Source organism: Trichomycterus rosablanca, chromosome 8, assembly GCF_030014385.1.
Source record: "Trichomycterus rosablanca isolate fTriRos1 chromosome 8, fTriRos1.hap1, whole genome shotgun sequence".
Taxonomy (NCBI): domain Eukaryota; kingdom Metazoa; phylum Chordata; class Actinopteri; order Siluriformes; family Trichomycteridae; genus Trichomycterus; species Trichomycterus rosablanca.
The window spans coordinates 16,648,066-16,661,384 of record NC_085995.1 but is presented as its reverse complement, the minus strand read 5'-3'; the positions used below and the strand labels follow the sequence as shown (position 1 = coordinate 16,661,384).

The window sequence follows — 13,319 nt, the reverse complement described above, 5'->3', positions numbered from 1 at the left end:
CTTTGTAGTTCTGGTTAGCACTCAAGCTGCTGCATTTTGAACCAACTGGAGTTTGTTTAGTAGAGCATCCAGTGAGAAAAGCATTACAATAATCTAACCGAGAAGTTGGGCATGGATCAGTTTTTAAGCGTCATTAACAAATAGTATATTTCTGATTTTAGAAATGTTACGCAAACGAAAGAATGCAACTCTAGTAATATTATTAATCCCAATTAATTAATAAATCTAACCCAAGTTTTTAACATCTGAGCTGAGTAGAAAGTGTTTAGGTTTAGCCTTAGATCCAACAAGTAATACTTCTGTTTTATCTGCATTAGTAAAAGAAGTAAAAGAACCTTACATGACATCCTGTCTTTTATGTCGTTTACCCAATGTTCAGTCTTACTAACTGTGTTAGTGTCATTGGGTTTGACTGATATTTACAGCTGTGTGAAAGCTACATAGCAATGAAAATTGATTGTTTATGAATTATTTTTTCAATTGGTAGCATATAGAGTGTAAATAATAGAGATCCCAATACTGACCCCTGTGAAACACCATACTTTACTTTTGTAGTTTTCGAGCATTTATTATTTACATAGATAAATTGAGAGCGGTCAGTAAAAAATAGGATTTAAACCAAAAGAGTGTGAGTCCCTCAACACCTACTGTATTTTCTAGCCTATCCAGTAAGATGTTATGATCTACAGCATCAAACGCTGCACTAAGATCTAATAGAACAAGAAAAGAGACATATCTATTATCAGAGGACATTAATAAAATAAAAAGTTAAAAGGTACCTTAATTGTAATGTCAAACATAAAATCTCCCATAAAATTAAAGCAAGAGCTTGTAAAATTCAAGTAAAGGAATATAAAATGCCTTTATTTGTCATATATACATATACAAATGCTCAGTACAACAAAATTATTTCTTCGCATATCCCAGCTTGTTAGAACGCTGGGGTCAGATCGCAGGGTCAGCCATTGTATGGCACCGCTAGAGCAGAGAGGGTTAAGGGCCTTGCTCAAGTGCCCAACAGTGGCTGCATGGCAGAGCTGGGATTCGAACTCTTAATCTTTCAGTTGATAGCTCAATGCCCTACCCATTAGGCTACCACTGTCCCTATAGTGCTATACATTTAACAACAACAATGCAAAGTCACTTTTAAGATGAATACCACCAGTCCAAAATAAAATTGTTTTACAGTGAAAATTGGTGCAGTTTAGGTAATACTCTTTTTGTCTAAACAATTAACTGGAGAATGCTATTAGAAAGCTCAGCAGCCATCTGGGGTGTGCACTGACTAGGGTATTTTTTTGTGGAAAAAGCCACACACTTCTTTGCCTAACCCTTAAAATGAGATACAGACAGCATTTCAGAATTACAATGATGGGGGCATAATCACTACTGTGTTGTCAGGTATCTCATCAGAAAAACACTAGACCTCAAATTGAAATAGCTGTGACAGCTTTATTTATCATTGAACGTCACAGCAACTCTTTACCAGAAATATAGAATCAATATTCTACTTGAAAACTAGACTTAAAACTTCAATTACAGCAGTGTTCAAAAAAATAGCAGTGATTTTAAAAAAGCGAATAAAGCACAAAATCATTATAATAACTTTTATTTCCATAAATGCAAATGCACTGCACTACACTTTCAATTCTAAATCAAAACATTAACAAAATTTAGCCAGTTTGTGTTAATCCTTTACAGAAAGTTAAGAAAAATGAATATTAGGCTGTTCAAAAAAATAGCAGTGCCAGCATTTTTCTTTAAAAACTCAAAAAATTTATGTATAAACTGAAAAAAATGTTTGAGATTTCACTTTACTTTAAATTACTGGACTAATATTTAGTGGCATAACAATTGTTTCCAAGATCTGTGTTGTATGGAGTCGACCAACTTCTGGCACCCCTGAACAGGTATTCCAGTCCAGGATGATTAGACGACATTCCACAGTTCTTCTGCAATTTTGAATTTTGCCTCAAAAGAACGCATTTCAGATGTCAGCCCACAAGTTCTCTCTGGGACTGAAGTCAGGGGATTGTGCTGGCCACTCTATTACCTCAATCTCGTTTGTCTGTAACCAAGATGTTTTGGGTCATTGTCATGTTGAAACACCCATTTTAAGGACATTTCTTCTTCGACATAGGGCAACATGATCTCCTCAAGTATTCTGATATATTTAAACTGATCCATGATCCCTCGTATGCCATAAATAGGCATAACACCATGGTATGAAAAACATCCCCATATCATTTTGTACCACCATGCTTTACTGTCTTCACAGTGTACTTTGGCTTGAATTCAGTGCTCGAGGATCGTCTGACATACTGTCTACGGCCACTAGACCCAAAAAGAACAATTTTGCTTTCACCAGTGCACAAAATGTTGAGCCTTTTCTCTTTGGACCAGTCAATGTGTTCCTTGACAAATGTGAACCCATTCAGGACACGTCTTTTTCTTAACAACGGGACTTTGCAAGGAGTTCTTGCTGGTAAATTGGCTCCACTTGATCATCTTCTGTACTCACTAGTAACTTCAGATGTTCCTTGATCTTTCTGGAGGTGATCATTGGCTGAGTATTTGCCATTTTGGCTATTCTTTGATCCTTTCGAACAGTAGTTCCACGCTTCCTTTCGCGTCTTTCAGGTTTTGGTTGTCACTTCAAGGCATTTGAGATCATTTTAGCTGAGCAGCCTATAATTTGCTGCACTTCTCTGTATGTTTTTTCCCTCTACGATCAACTTTTTAATCAAAGTATGCTGTTCATCAGAACAATGTCTGGAACAACCCATTTTACCCAGTATTTCAGAAGGAAATGCGCTATGACCAACCTGTGCAACATTTGCCACCCTCCTACCTTAAATAAGGGCCAAAATTGACACCCGTTCTTCTGCAGAATGAATGACTTCACCAACTGAACTCCTCACTGCTATTATTTTGAACCCCCTTTCAATCAATGCTTTGATTACTCAGAATTGTTGGGTTTGTTTTGTTTTCATTACTCTACTACACTTTCAAGTAAATTATTTGCTATGTAGAAAACAGTGATTCATCAATGGTGTTGGACTGCTATTTTTTTGAACACCACTGTACTTCATTCTGGTGTAATACATAGTTAAGTTAATCACTGGTAATTATTTGTACATCGATGAAGTGCAAGAAAATAAATAAAACGATTTACAGGATAGAGCAACAGGCTCTGATGCTACATTACTCTACCGCAACAGCAATGGTGCAGAAATTACCTTAACTGTTAAATTTACTTTACTAACATGGGGCGATGAATACAGGTAAAAAAAAAAATCTACTTTTTAGTGACTACTACTAACATAGCACTACTAACAACATGTTAAAATCCCTAATATATAACACTAGGGTGGAGAAGTAAATGTCAAAAACACTTCCACAATTTAGATGCTTGTGTGCATGTTCTTTAGCTGCAGCTTCCCCAGAAAAATCAGTGTTATCAGTGGGCATGGCCACCTTTGCAACACGTCGATGCACATTTTTTCTAATTGGCGTATTCCATAATCGATTATCTTATCGTTAAAGAATTGAAAAAAATCAACACTGGTACAGTCAATTGGCATATTAGATTCAGTTTCATTGACATTTTTAGTTTGGACACTGGATCCAGGATTGTTTATATTATTCTCTATTAAGGAAGATGATATAAATCTTTAGCTTTTATAAGTACATGTTTAAGTTAGGGCATCTTTCCATGCGATTTTATACACTTTCAATGTAGCGCTTTGCCATTTGCAATCAAATTTCCGTGCTGCTTGTTTTAGAGCGCATGTGTGGTCATTGTACCATGGAGCAAGCTTTTTCTCCCTAATCAATTTAGTTTTAACTGAGGCTACACTATCTAAGGTTGTGCAGAATATGAACTTTACATGTATCTAGCTCTTTAGGCTCTGATGGTGGCATAATTGATGTCGAATTGGTGGCTGTTTATGAACGCAGCTGCAGTTGCAGATGTAATAGTACACTTAGATTTAAAACTATGTGGTCGCTGTACATTATTAGATAGGGACATTTTATATATTAGGAGAAAGTGATCAGAAATCAAGTCGTTTTGTGGTAAAACAACCATAAGTTAGTATTAGGTCTAAGGTATGTTTACAGCGGTGACTGGGTCCTGTTACATTTTGGGTAATACCTATAGATTATAAAATAGAATTAAACGCAATTTTAAGCGGATCATATTTATTTTCATTATAAATATTAAGGTCTCCAACAATTAAAGCTTTTTCAGTTAATAAGACTAATTTGGCAGCAAATTCATAAAGAAATTCTAAATTAGGACCAGGGGGTCAATAAATAGTAATCAGCTTAAACATACTATTTGTAATGTCACGCCCCCCGGTCAGCCCCACAGGTTGAAAATCCCTGCGTTAACGCAGCAACGTGCACTAGGTACACGGTATCGGATGTTTAGTATCGGAGCCTCATTTGCGAGTACGAGTACGAGTTAATGAGCGCGGTATCGGGCAAATACATGCATCTCTAGTTATAAGAGTTGATTTTACAAATCAACTTACACACCTCCTTAACATTACTCTTCGTAACCTCAGACTGCCTCAAATGAACATCATTCGTGCCGACATAAATAACAATAACAAAAAATTTACGGTTAGCATTAGCCAGCACTTTGCTCTGACGTCGGGCGCCCTGCCTCCCGGAATACAGGTGACTATGGTCGCTGGTGTCTCTATGGGGGTTGCAATACGCATGTGCCGAAGCTGAAAGTCTCCTATAACCAGAGCACTTTTATAACAGGCTTTTCAGTGGGTGTGTCACTAAGTATGGAAAACCTGTTGGACATGTGGACCTGAAAAGTTTGGTGCTTAGCCCTACGACTATGCCTTCTCAGTCATCTCTCCGTGTTTACTGTTATAATGAATGATGCGGTTGTAAATAAACACCAACTACTACAGAACATTCTGTGTGACTCGCTTACCTTATAAAGCTCAGGCTTAATTATACTGGTTATTACCACAGAGCGGGAGCCGACTCAGAGTCGTTTACGATTTACCGAGGTGAACCACGAATGTATGTGCTGATAGAATCGGCTCAGATGGGATCGGACTGTATTATCTTTTTAAAGTAAATATTTCAATCAGCAGAATCGCATCGCATGTATGATGTGCACAACGTTAATTACGTGCGTTTATTAATGAACGTTTACGTTAGCTTGTCAGAAGCTTTCTCAATGATGGCTGTGCGGTGTTTTTTTTTTTACAATTAGTGATGGCAACCCAAGCAACTGTTCCACTGCACTATTTTACACTAAAAACTACACTATTCCATAATGCTCCAGATTGCATCTTTCTAAATAGGTATCGGTATCGGTATCGGCGAGTACAAAAATACATGTACTTGTACTCGTACTCGGTTGGGAAAAAATGGTATCGATGCATCCCTACTTATAACTAACTAATTTGAAGTCCTTGTTTCTGACATAGTCAATACAGCTGACTCTATAACACACACAACCTTTACAAAAATCTCTCTCTCTCTCTCTAGTTAACTTATTATTATTATTATTAGTGTGATTGCAGTAGGCTATTGTTTTCTGTTATTATCATTATTGTAATGATTATTACACTCATTCTTTGTCTGGGATTTTTTAAATATCGATGTCGTTCCAACATTTGTCCTATTGATGACACAAGTGTAAACAGCACCCTTTCATTCCATTTTAATCCCCCTTATTTGCCCTACTCACTTTCATTTATTTTTTGAAAGGCAGGTTGATCTAATGTACTTGCCTGGTAGGTTGCACACACAGACACTTACCTTCCTGAGCAAAAGTATTCAAGCCCCCACCAACTTTATGGCTTGTGTGTTTACACACACAGTCACCTGCATAACCAAAAGTATTAAGACCCACACCAACTGCATGCTTATACAGACACACAGTCACCTGCCTGAGCAAATATATTCTCTTACTCAAACACACACTCACTCACTCACCTGCATGACCATGCCACCAACTAAATGCTTGCCCAACTACACACAGTCACCTGCCTAAGCAAAAGTATTCACACACCCAACAACTGCATACTTACACACACACAGCCACCTACATGACCAAAAGTATTCGTACCCCTACGAAGTGCATGCTTGCACATACGCACATACACATAGTCACCTGCCTAAGCAAAATTATTCAGACCCCCACCAAGTGCATGCTTACACACACAGACACCTGCCACACCCCCACCAAGTGCATTCTTGCACAGGTACAGAGACCTGCGCTAGCAAAAGTATTCACACCCCCACCAACTACATGATTGCACACACACACATACACTAAAGTATTGGGACCCCACCAACTGCATGCTTGCACAGATACACAGTCACCTGCCTGAGCAAAGGTATTTACCCCTTCCACTAATATTGCTGACAGCTAAATCTCCCACAATCTCTGTTGAAGGTGGAAAAAGCTGTAATGAGGCTCTTAGACTCCTTTCCACAGTATGGCCAAATCCAAAGCTTACAGGGGTTGGACAATGAAACTGAAACACCTGGTTTTAGACCACAATAATTTATTAGTATGGTGTAGGGCCTCCTTTTGCGGCCAATACAGCGTCAATTCGTCTTGGAAATGACATATACAAGTCCTGCACAGTGGTCAGAGGGATTTTAAGCCATTCTTCTTGCAGGATAGTGGCCAGGTCACTACGTGATGCTGGTGGAGGAAAACGTTTCCTGACTCGCTTCTCCAAAACACCCCAAAGTGGCTCAATAATATTTAGATCTGGTGACTGTGCAGGCCATGGGAGATGTTCAACTTCACTTTCATGTTCATCAAACCAATCTTTCACCAGTCTTGCTGTGTGTATTGGTGCATTGTCATCCTGATACACGGCACCACCTTCAGGATACAATGTTTGAACCATTGGATGCACATGGTCCTCCAGAATGGTTCGGTAGTCCTTGGCAGTGACGCGCCCATCTAGCACAAGTATTGGGCCAAGGGAATGCCATGATATGGCAGCCCAAACCATCACTGATCCACCCCCATGCTTCACTCTGGGCATGCAACAGTCTGGGTGGTACGCTTCTTTGGGGCTTCTCCACACCGTAACTCTCCCGGATGTGGGGAAAACAGTAAAGGTGGACTCATCAGAGAACAATACATGTTTCACATTGTCCACAGCCCAAGATTTGCGCTCCTTGCACCATTGAAACCGACGTTTGGCATTGGCACGAGTGACCAAAGGTTTGGCTATAGCAGCCCGGCCGTGTATATTGACCCTGTGGAGCTCCCGACGGACAGTTCTGGTGGAAACAGGAGAGTCGAGGTGCACATTTAATTCTGCCGTGATTTGGGCAGCCGTGGTTTTATGTTTTTTGGATACAATCCGGGTTAGCACCCGAACATCCCTTTCAGACAGCTTCCTCTTGCGTCCACAGTTAATCCTGTTGGATGTGGTTTGTCCTTCTTGGTGGTATGCTGACATTACCCTGGATACCGTGGCTCTTGATACATCACAAAGACTTGCTGTCTTGGTCACAGATGCGCCAGCAAGACGTGCACCAACAATTTGTCCTCTTTTGAACTCTGGTATGTCACCCATAATGTTGTGTGCATTGCAATATTTTGAGCAAAACTGTGCTCTTACCCTGCTAATTGAACCTTCACACTCTGCTCTTACTGGTGCAATGTGCAATTAATGAAGATTGGCCACCAGACTGGTCCAATTTAGCCATGAAACCTCCCACACTAAAATGACAGGTGTTTCAGTTTCATTGTCCAACCCCTGTATATCAGTTTGTTGAATCAACTCCCCAGTTTTTCTTTTTTCTTTCTACCTCTTTAGCTAAGTGTAGAGAGGAAAGCATCAAGGCCACAACCACGTGTGAAATGGTTGGTGAAACAAGTAGCTAGGTAGGTGGTCATGGTTGCAGTTTGACACAGAACTCTCTCACCAAACCAGATTCCATATTGCAGAATTGTGTGAACTGACCTTAAATGAGGCAGGTAAGCCCAACAACTCTTTGGGTGTTAGTCTGAGTTCTTTAGTGAAATTTTGGTAGGCTGGTCACTCCTAGCAAGGCTTACCACTGTTTCAAGTTGTGGACTGGAGTGGTTAACAATGAGAAATTGCTGCAGTTCCTTTAATGTAGGCCACTTGGCAGCCTCCCAGAGCTTTTCTTTTCTTTTCATCAATTTTGGAGGGATGTCCTTGGTAATGTGACTGTTGTGCCATATTTTAACCACGTTTTGATGACCATCTTCACTGTGTTCCCTGGTATATTCATTGCCTTGGAAATGTGTTTATGTTGACTGATACCCTTCAACAATTCATTTGATGCTTTTTAAGCTTTTTGTAGACTAGGTACATGTCAGGAATATCATACTAGAACAGGGGTGTCAAACTCATTTTCACCGAGGGCCACATCAGCATTATGGTGGCCCTCAAAGGGCCGATTGTAACGTATCCTGCTGTGATTGCTGTCTGTTGTTTTTCTTGGAGGCCGAATTCTGCATTTATATTGTCCTACTTTACCACAGACATGGCCTCATAAGAGACGCACCGGTTTCTCTTCCTGAAGCACAAACTTGTTTTCACTTTCATTAAATTTCCTCCTTATGCTTAAATTTTCTTACTTATCTTCTTGTACATTTTAGGATCATGTGCAAATATGTGTAACATCATCTACTGGCGGGCTGTGTCACTTTGCAGGTCACAAAATCAGCATGCATTTTGAAAGATGCAGTTTGTTTAGGATTTTACAGTGTATTTTTAAGACAATCATTCTGCCCTCACTAATAGTTTATCCCCCTTTCCCTGCTAGACACACAGACAGACAGCTCTCTTCAGAATACAGTCGGTTTTATTTGCTCGCCAGCTGTGTGATACACTGTGTGCATCAAAATGAAGTAAAAATACAATAAAAACAATAAAGAACTTAATACAGTAAAGGCACACAGCTGTAGTCAAGTGTAATCTGGTACAATATGAGATTTAACCAAACGTAAAATAACGCTAACGAGTTAAAATTTTGTGTAAAGATACTAATTGCTATAGTAACGTAACAACAGTATTTAATTATGATACATTTGTAACTAAAACGCTGTGATACTCACTAAACATTTACTAACAACTGAGAATATAAACGCCACTACTTATGCCAAGTTCACACTACACGACTTTCTGATTTGTCGGGTCACTGTACAGTTCACACTACACGACTGGATCTCTTGCACTCGGGAGTCTTTCAGTCTTTCATATTTCACACTACACGACTGATCGGCGATAGGGGGTTTCACACTACACCATCTATCACCAACTGGAATCTCAGGCGAGCTTCTCTGGTCTCCCAAACTACGTTTTGTCACGAAAACAAACGCGAGAAGTGACGAGGGGTTTAATGATACCACGTCCAAAAATGCACGTCAACAAGTAGCGAGTGATCAAAGTTTGTGCGCTGATGTGCAGCGTAAAATCAAGGAGGAAAAATAAATGAATCTGAGTGGATTTGGCAACACGAACAGTATGGATTGTTCTATAGTAAGTTGGAGGTTAATTAATATTTTTGCAATGCAACCTTGGTGTTTTGTAGAGAACGATCAAGTCAGAAATACTGTAAAGCTTGTGTGTGTGTGCCGGTGTATTCTGATATAAACTATATTATGTCACTGTCTTATATTATGTACCGGTACCCTCCTCTCCTGCCTTTCCCTTCACACCGTATCTTGCGTTCTCATTGGCTGTTCAACAGAGCACTCATTGCCAGACGTGCAACTGAGATCAGATATCTGACATGCTAGAAATCTCAATCCGGTCGCCGAGCGCTCGGCGAGCCGGTTGGATCGAGTTGTTGGATAGTTCACACACAGCGACTGAGTGCCGAGTTTCGATCGCCGAGTGAACGGCAAGTTGCTCCCGAGCCGGCAAATCTAGCGCCGACCAGTCGCGATCGAAATCTGGCCAAAAATCGTGTAGTGTGAACTTGGCATTACAGACGATGCTTTGGTATTATACTGAAAGATAATGATTTGTATTTATTTATTATTGTTTACATTACTGACTACGCTACTTCGCGTTCTCTTTGCCGTAAAAGTCACATGGCTTCTTAGCGAAGGTTAAAGTTAGTTGCCATGACTACGATGTCACGGTTGTCTCTTAAAGGCGCAGGAGTCCCGTTAAATTATAAGCGCGTCTCTGTAACGACTCGAACCATCACAACAATCATACAGTCGTTAAACCTCTCGCGGGCCACATAAAATGACATGGCGGGCCGGATCTGGCCCGCGGGCCGTGAGTTTGACACCGCTGTACTAGAACAACTGAACTTTATATGGTGTCTATCATGGGGTATATTAAATTTGGAATTGAATAAATTGACTTTTTATATTTGCTGTATTGCTTTGTATTGACCAATTGCTTTCATGTCAAGCAAGCCTTGAGTAAAGCTTAAAATAGTCAAAACACCTCATGCTACCACCAAGGTAACTCCAGCTTTCGCTATGATGAAGCAACAACTTCGTACTAGGCTTGATCTCATAAAACCCCTAAAATCAAGCAAACTGTACAGTCACAGCAAAGAGCTCAGATAGAGAGATGAAGAAAAGTCAAGCAGAGAAACTTCTATACAGGAAATAATGTTATTGCTCAGAACATTAGCAAGGGTGAAAAATGGGTTCCAGCCATTGTAGTAGCACAGACTGGTCTGGTCTCATACACTGTACAAACAAAATAATTGTTGCCCTCAATTAATTCCAGTGATGATTCAGTCCAGGTGGAAACTAATGACTATATTTTAGATGTCTCCAGCCAAGAATCAACTCATGAAGATTCCTCACCTGAACTTTCAAAAGATCAAGATGTGATCACCTATTCCTGAACCACAAACTACTGCAAGTTCACCAGCCTAACGGTTGCCTTTTTATTATTATTATTAGTAGTAGTAGTATTATGTTAGCAATACAATGCCAGGCCCCTTTATGTGCATGCTACAACTGCAGTCCAATTCGGTGTTAAAAATGTAAATAAAAAAGTATAGACAAAAATTTTGCACATTTTGTAAAATGCACTAAAAACAAGAATCTGTGATTTCTTATGCAACCTGTCTTCTTGAAGGGAGTTTATCCATAGTAATTCCATAAGTCATGTAATAAATAGGGAAAAACAAGTGGTTGCACAGACAGGATTCAACATTAAACATACAACACGAATACAGCATGAAACGGGCTTGAACAAGTGTAATATTACATATTATACAAACTGATAAGGTAAAACAGATAAACAATTAGAACTATTCAAATAGAATATGACATACATTTTGGTAGTTTGTTAACCTGAGAAATTATTTTATATTCATGACGTATAAGAAGCTTTCCATAACTATATTTGGGAGAGGGCAGATTTGAACAATTCGTTTTGAACAAGATGTTTTGTAAACATTCCCAAATTCCAAAAGTATTTTATCATGCGTAGTTGAACTACGCATAGGAGTACTTAACCCTTATATTGTGTTAGAAAGCTGCCCACATCTTTAGTGTTAGCGGGTCAAATTTGACCCGATTTAAAACAGCCTAAAAAAATACTCAAAAACAATAGTTATCATCCAATTTTGTTTCTCACCTGATAGCTAACTTAGTTTGTATTTAAATCCATGTAAACACTGTTTTAAATTTTTTTTTTTTGGCTCCATAAACTTTTCATCTCACAATATACCACTCATTTTCAATAAAAAAACCTGTTTAAATACATTGTAGTGAATTTCCTATAGTGAAGAAACAATGTAAGGATATTATCTGAGTCTAACAGACTAATATCAGAGCACACTGAGCAAATATTGTTTGTATTTTTTTTTAATCTAAACATTATTATCTATAGTGACATCAGTGCTGCTACGGGTCAATTTTGACCCGTATAGATTTTTTCACTTTTTCATAAAACCAACTTTATTTTACTCAGAATAGCAGGTGTAAATTGAAAATTAAACTATAAATTGAACATAAAAACAATATTTTGTGTGTGTGCATGTGCGTGTTGTTTACATGCATATATCACAGTATGTGATTGTTTTAGTGTGCTCCTTGCAGATGTGTTTCTTACATGTGTGGCAAGTGGTGCTAGTTTTTCTGTCCTTGTTGAAGGGGCAACACTGGCACCTCTATCTCTTGTTCCCCCTAGCATCGCCTGTCTGGTTCCATGTACAGGATGCTGGTGTGGGTGTAGCCTGAAGCTCTCTCACCAAATTGACAGAGGCTTGGGTTCGGGGCAGCTGCTGGCGTCTTTCAATGTGGGGATATACCAGAGTCCTCCCCAACTATTCCAGAAAAAGCCTCCTTTTGAAGGTGTGTAGGTGTGTGTGTGTGTGTGTGTGTGTGTGTGTGTGTGTGTGTGTGTGTGAATTGCGCCAGATTTGATCCACAGAGCAACCCGCACCTTTCATGTAGTAGACGCAACAGCCAGTATTCTATGGCGGGTCATATTTCGCCCATAACACCACAAATGTCACTTTTTTTTATTACAGACATTCAGAATGGACTACAATTATGAAAATGTGTTTTGTTGTGTTAAAATAGCTGTTTCTGAGGATACCATGAAATCTTGTTCCAATACTAAAAAGCTAATGGTACTTTTTACATACCTGAACTTAAAAACGGGTAAAATTTGACCCAAACACAATATAAGGGTTAAGCGATCAGTATCTCTTTAATTTTAGATTTTATGTTTAATTTTAGATATCTACATTTTCCGTCACAATTTCTAAACAACGCTTTCTTTTTTTATAAAAGAAAGCTGAAATACAACCGATTGCCAGAAAGGCCTGCTTTATTTGATCGCGTACTGTTTTAAAACTTACTAAAAAGTATTAAAATAAATATTAAGATAAATTAGTATATATGTATACGTGTGTGTGTGTGTGTGTGTACTTAGTGATTTGACCTTGTCTAAAAGTGCTCCGTTCATTAAACAAAAAATGGGTAAAAGCACATACCTTACACATTAAGTAACGTTGACAAAAAGCTGTCCATCTTCTTCTTTGAATAAAAGCGGTTGATTTTTTTTACCGCCATCTAGTGGACTGGAGTATGGTCAGGCATAGAAAGATACAGTATACAACAACCACGGACCTAATTGTCCGTTTTCATCGCAGACAATTAGGGGAGAGTGGGGACGGTTGCAACATAGCTTATTTTTCCAATCAGGGATGAAGCTATCATACTGACATTTATAATCCATATGCTCAATTAGACACGTACCTTTCCTGAAAAAAAAGCAGCCACATGTAACTATTCCTTCTACAAGAAATTTTTTTTAAAGTAGAATGGTATTTTTTTCATTTTCAGATTT

The 13,319-nt window shown here is 38.9% G+C and overlaps 1 protein-coding gene across 1 annotated transcript in view; it reads right to left on the bottom strand.

The window, feature by feature from the left end:
* st3gal5 (ST3 beta-galactoside alpha-2,3-sialyltransferase 5) overlaps positions 1-13,000 on the bottom strand; it is a 33,050-nt gene extending 20,050 nt beyond the window's left edge. The window contains exon 1 of the mRNA XM_062999887.1: positions 12,964-13,000. The gene's annotated coding sequence lies outside the window, so the exon portion shown is untranslated. The remainder of the gene's footprint in view (positions 1-12,963) is intronic.
* Positions 13,001-13,319: the final 319 nt, after the last annotated feature.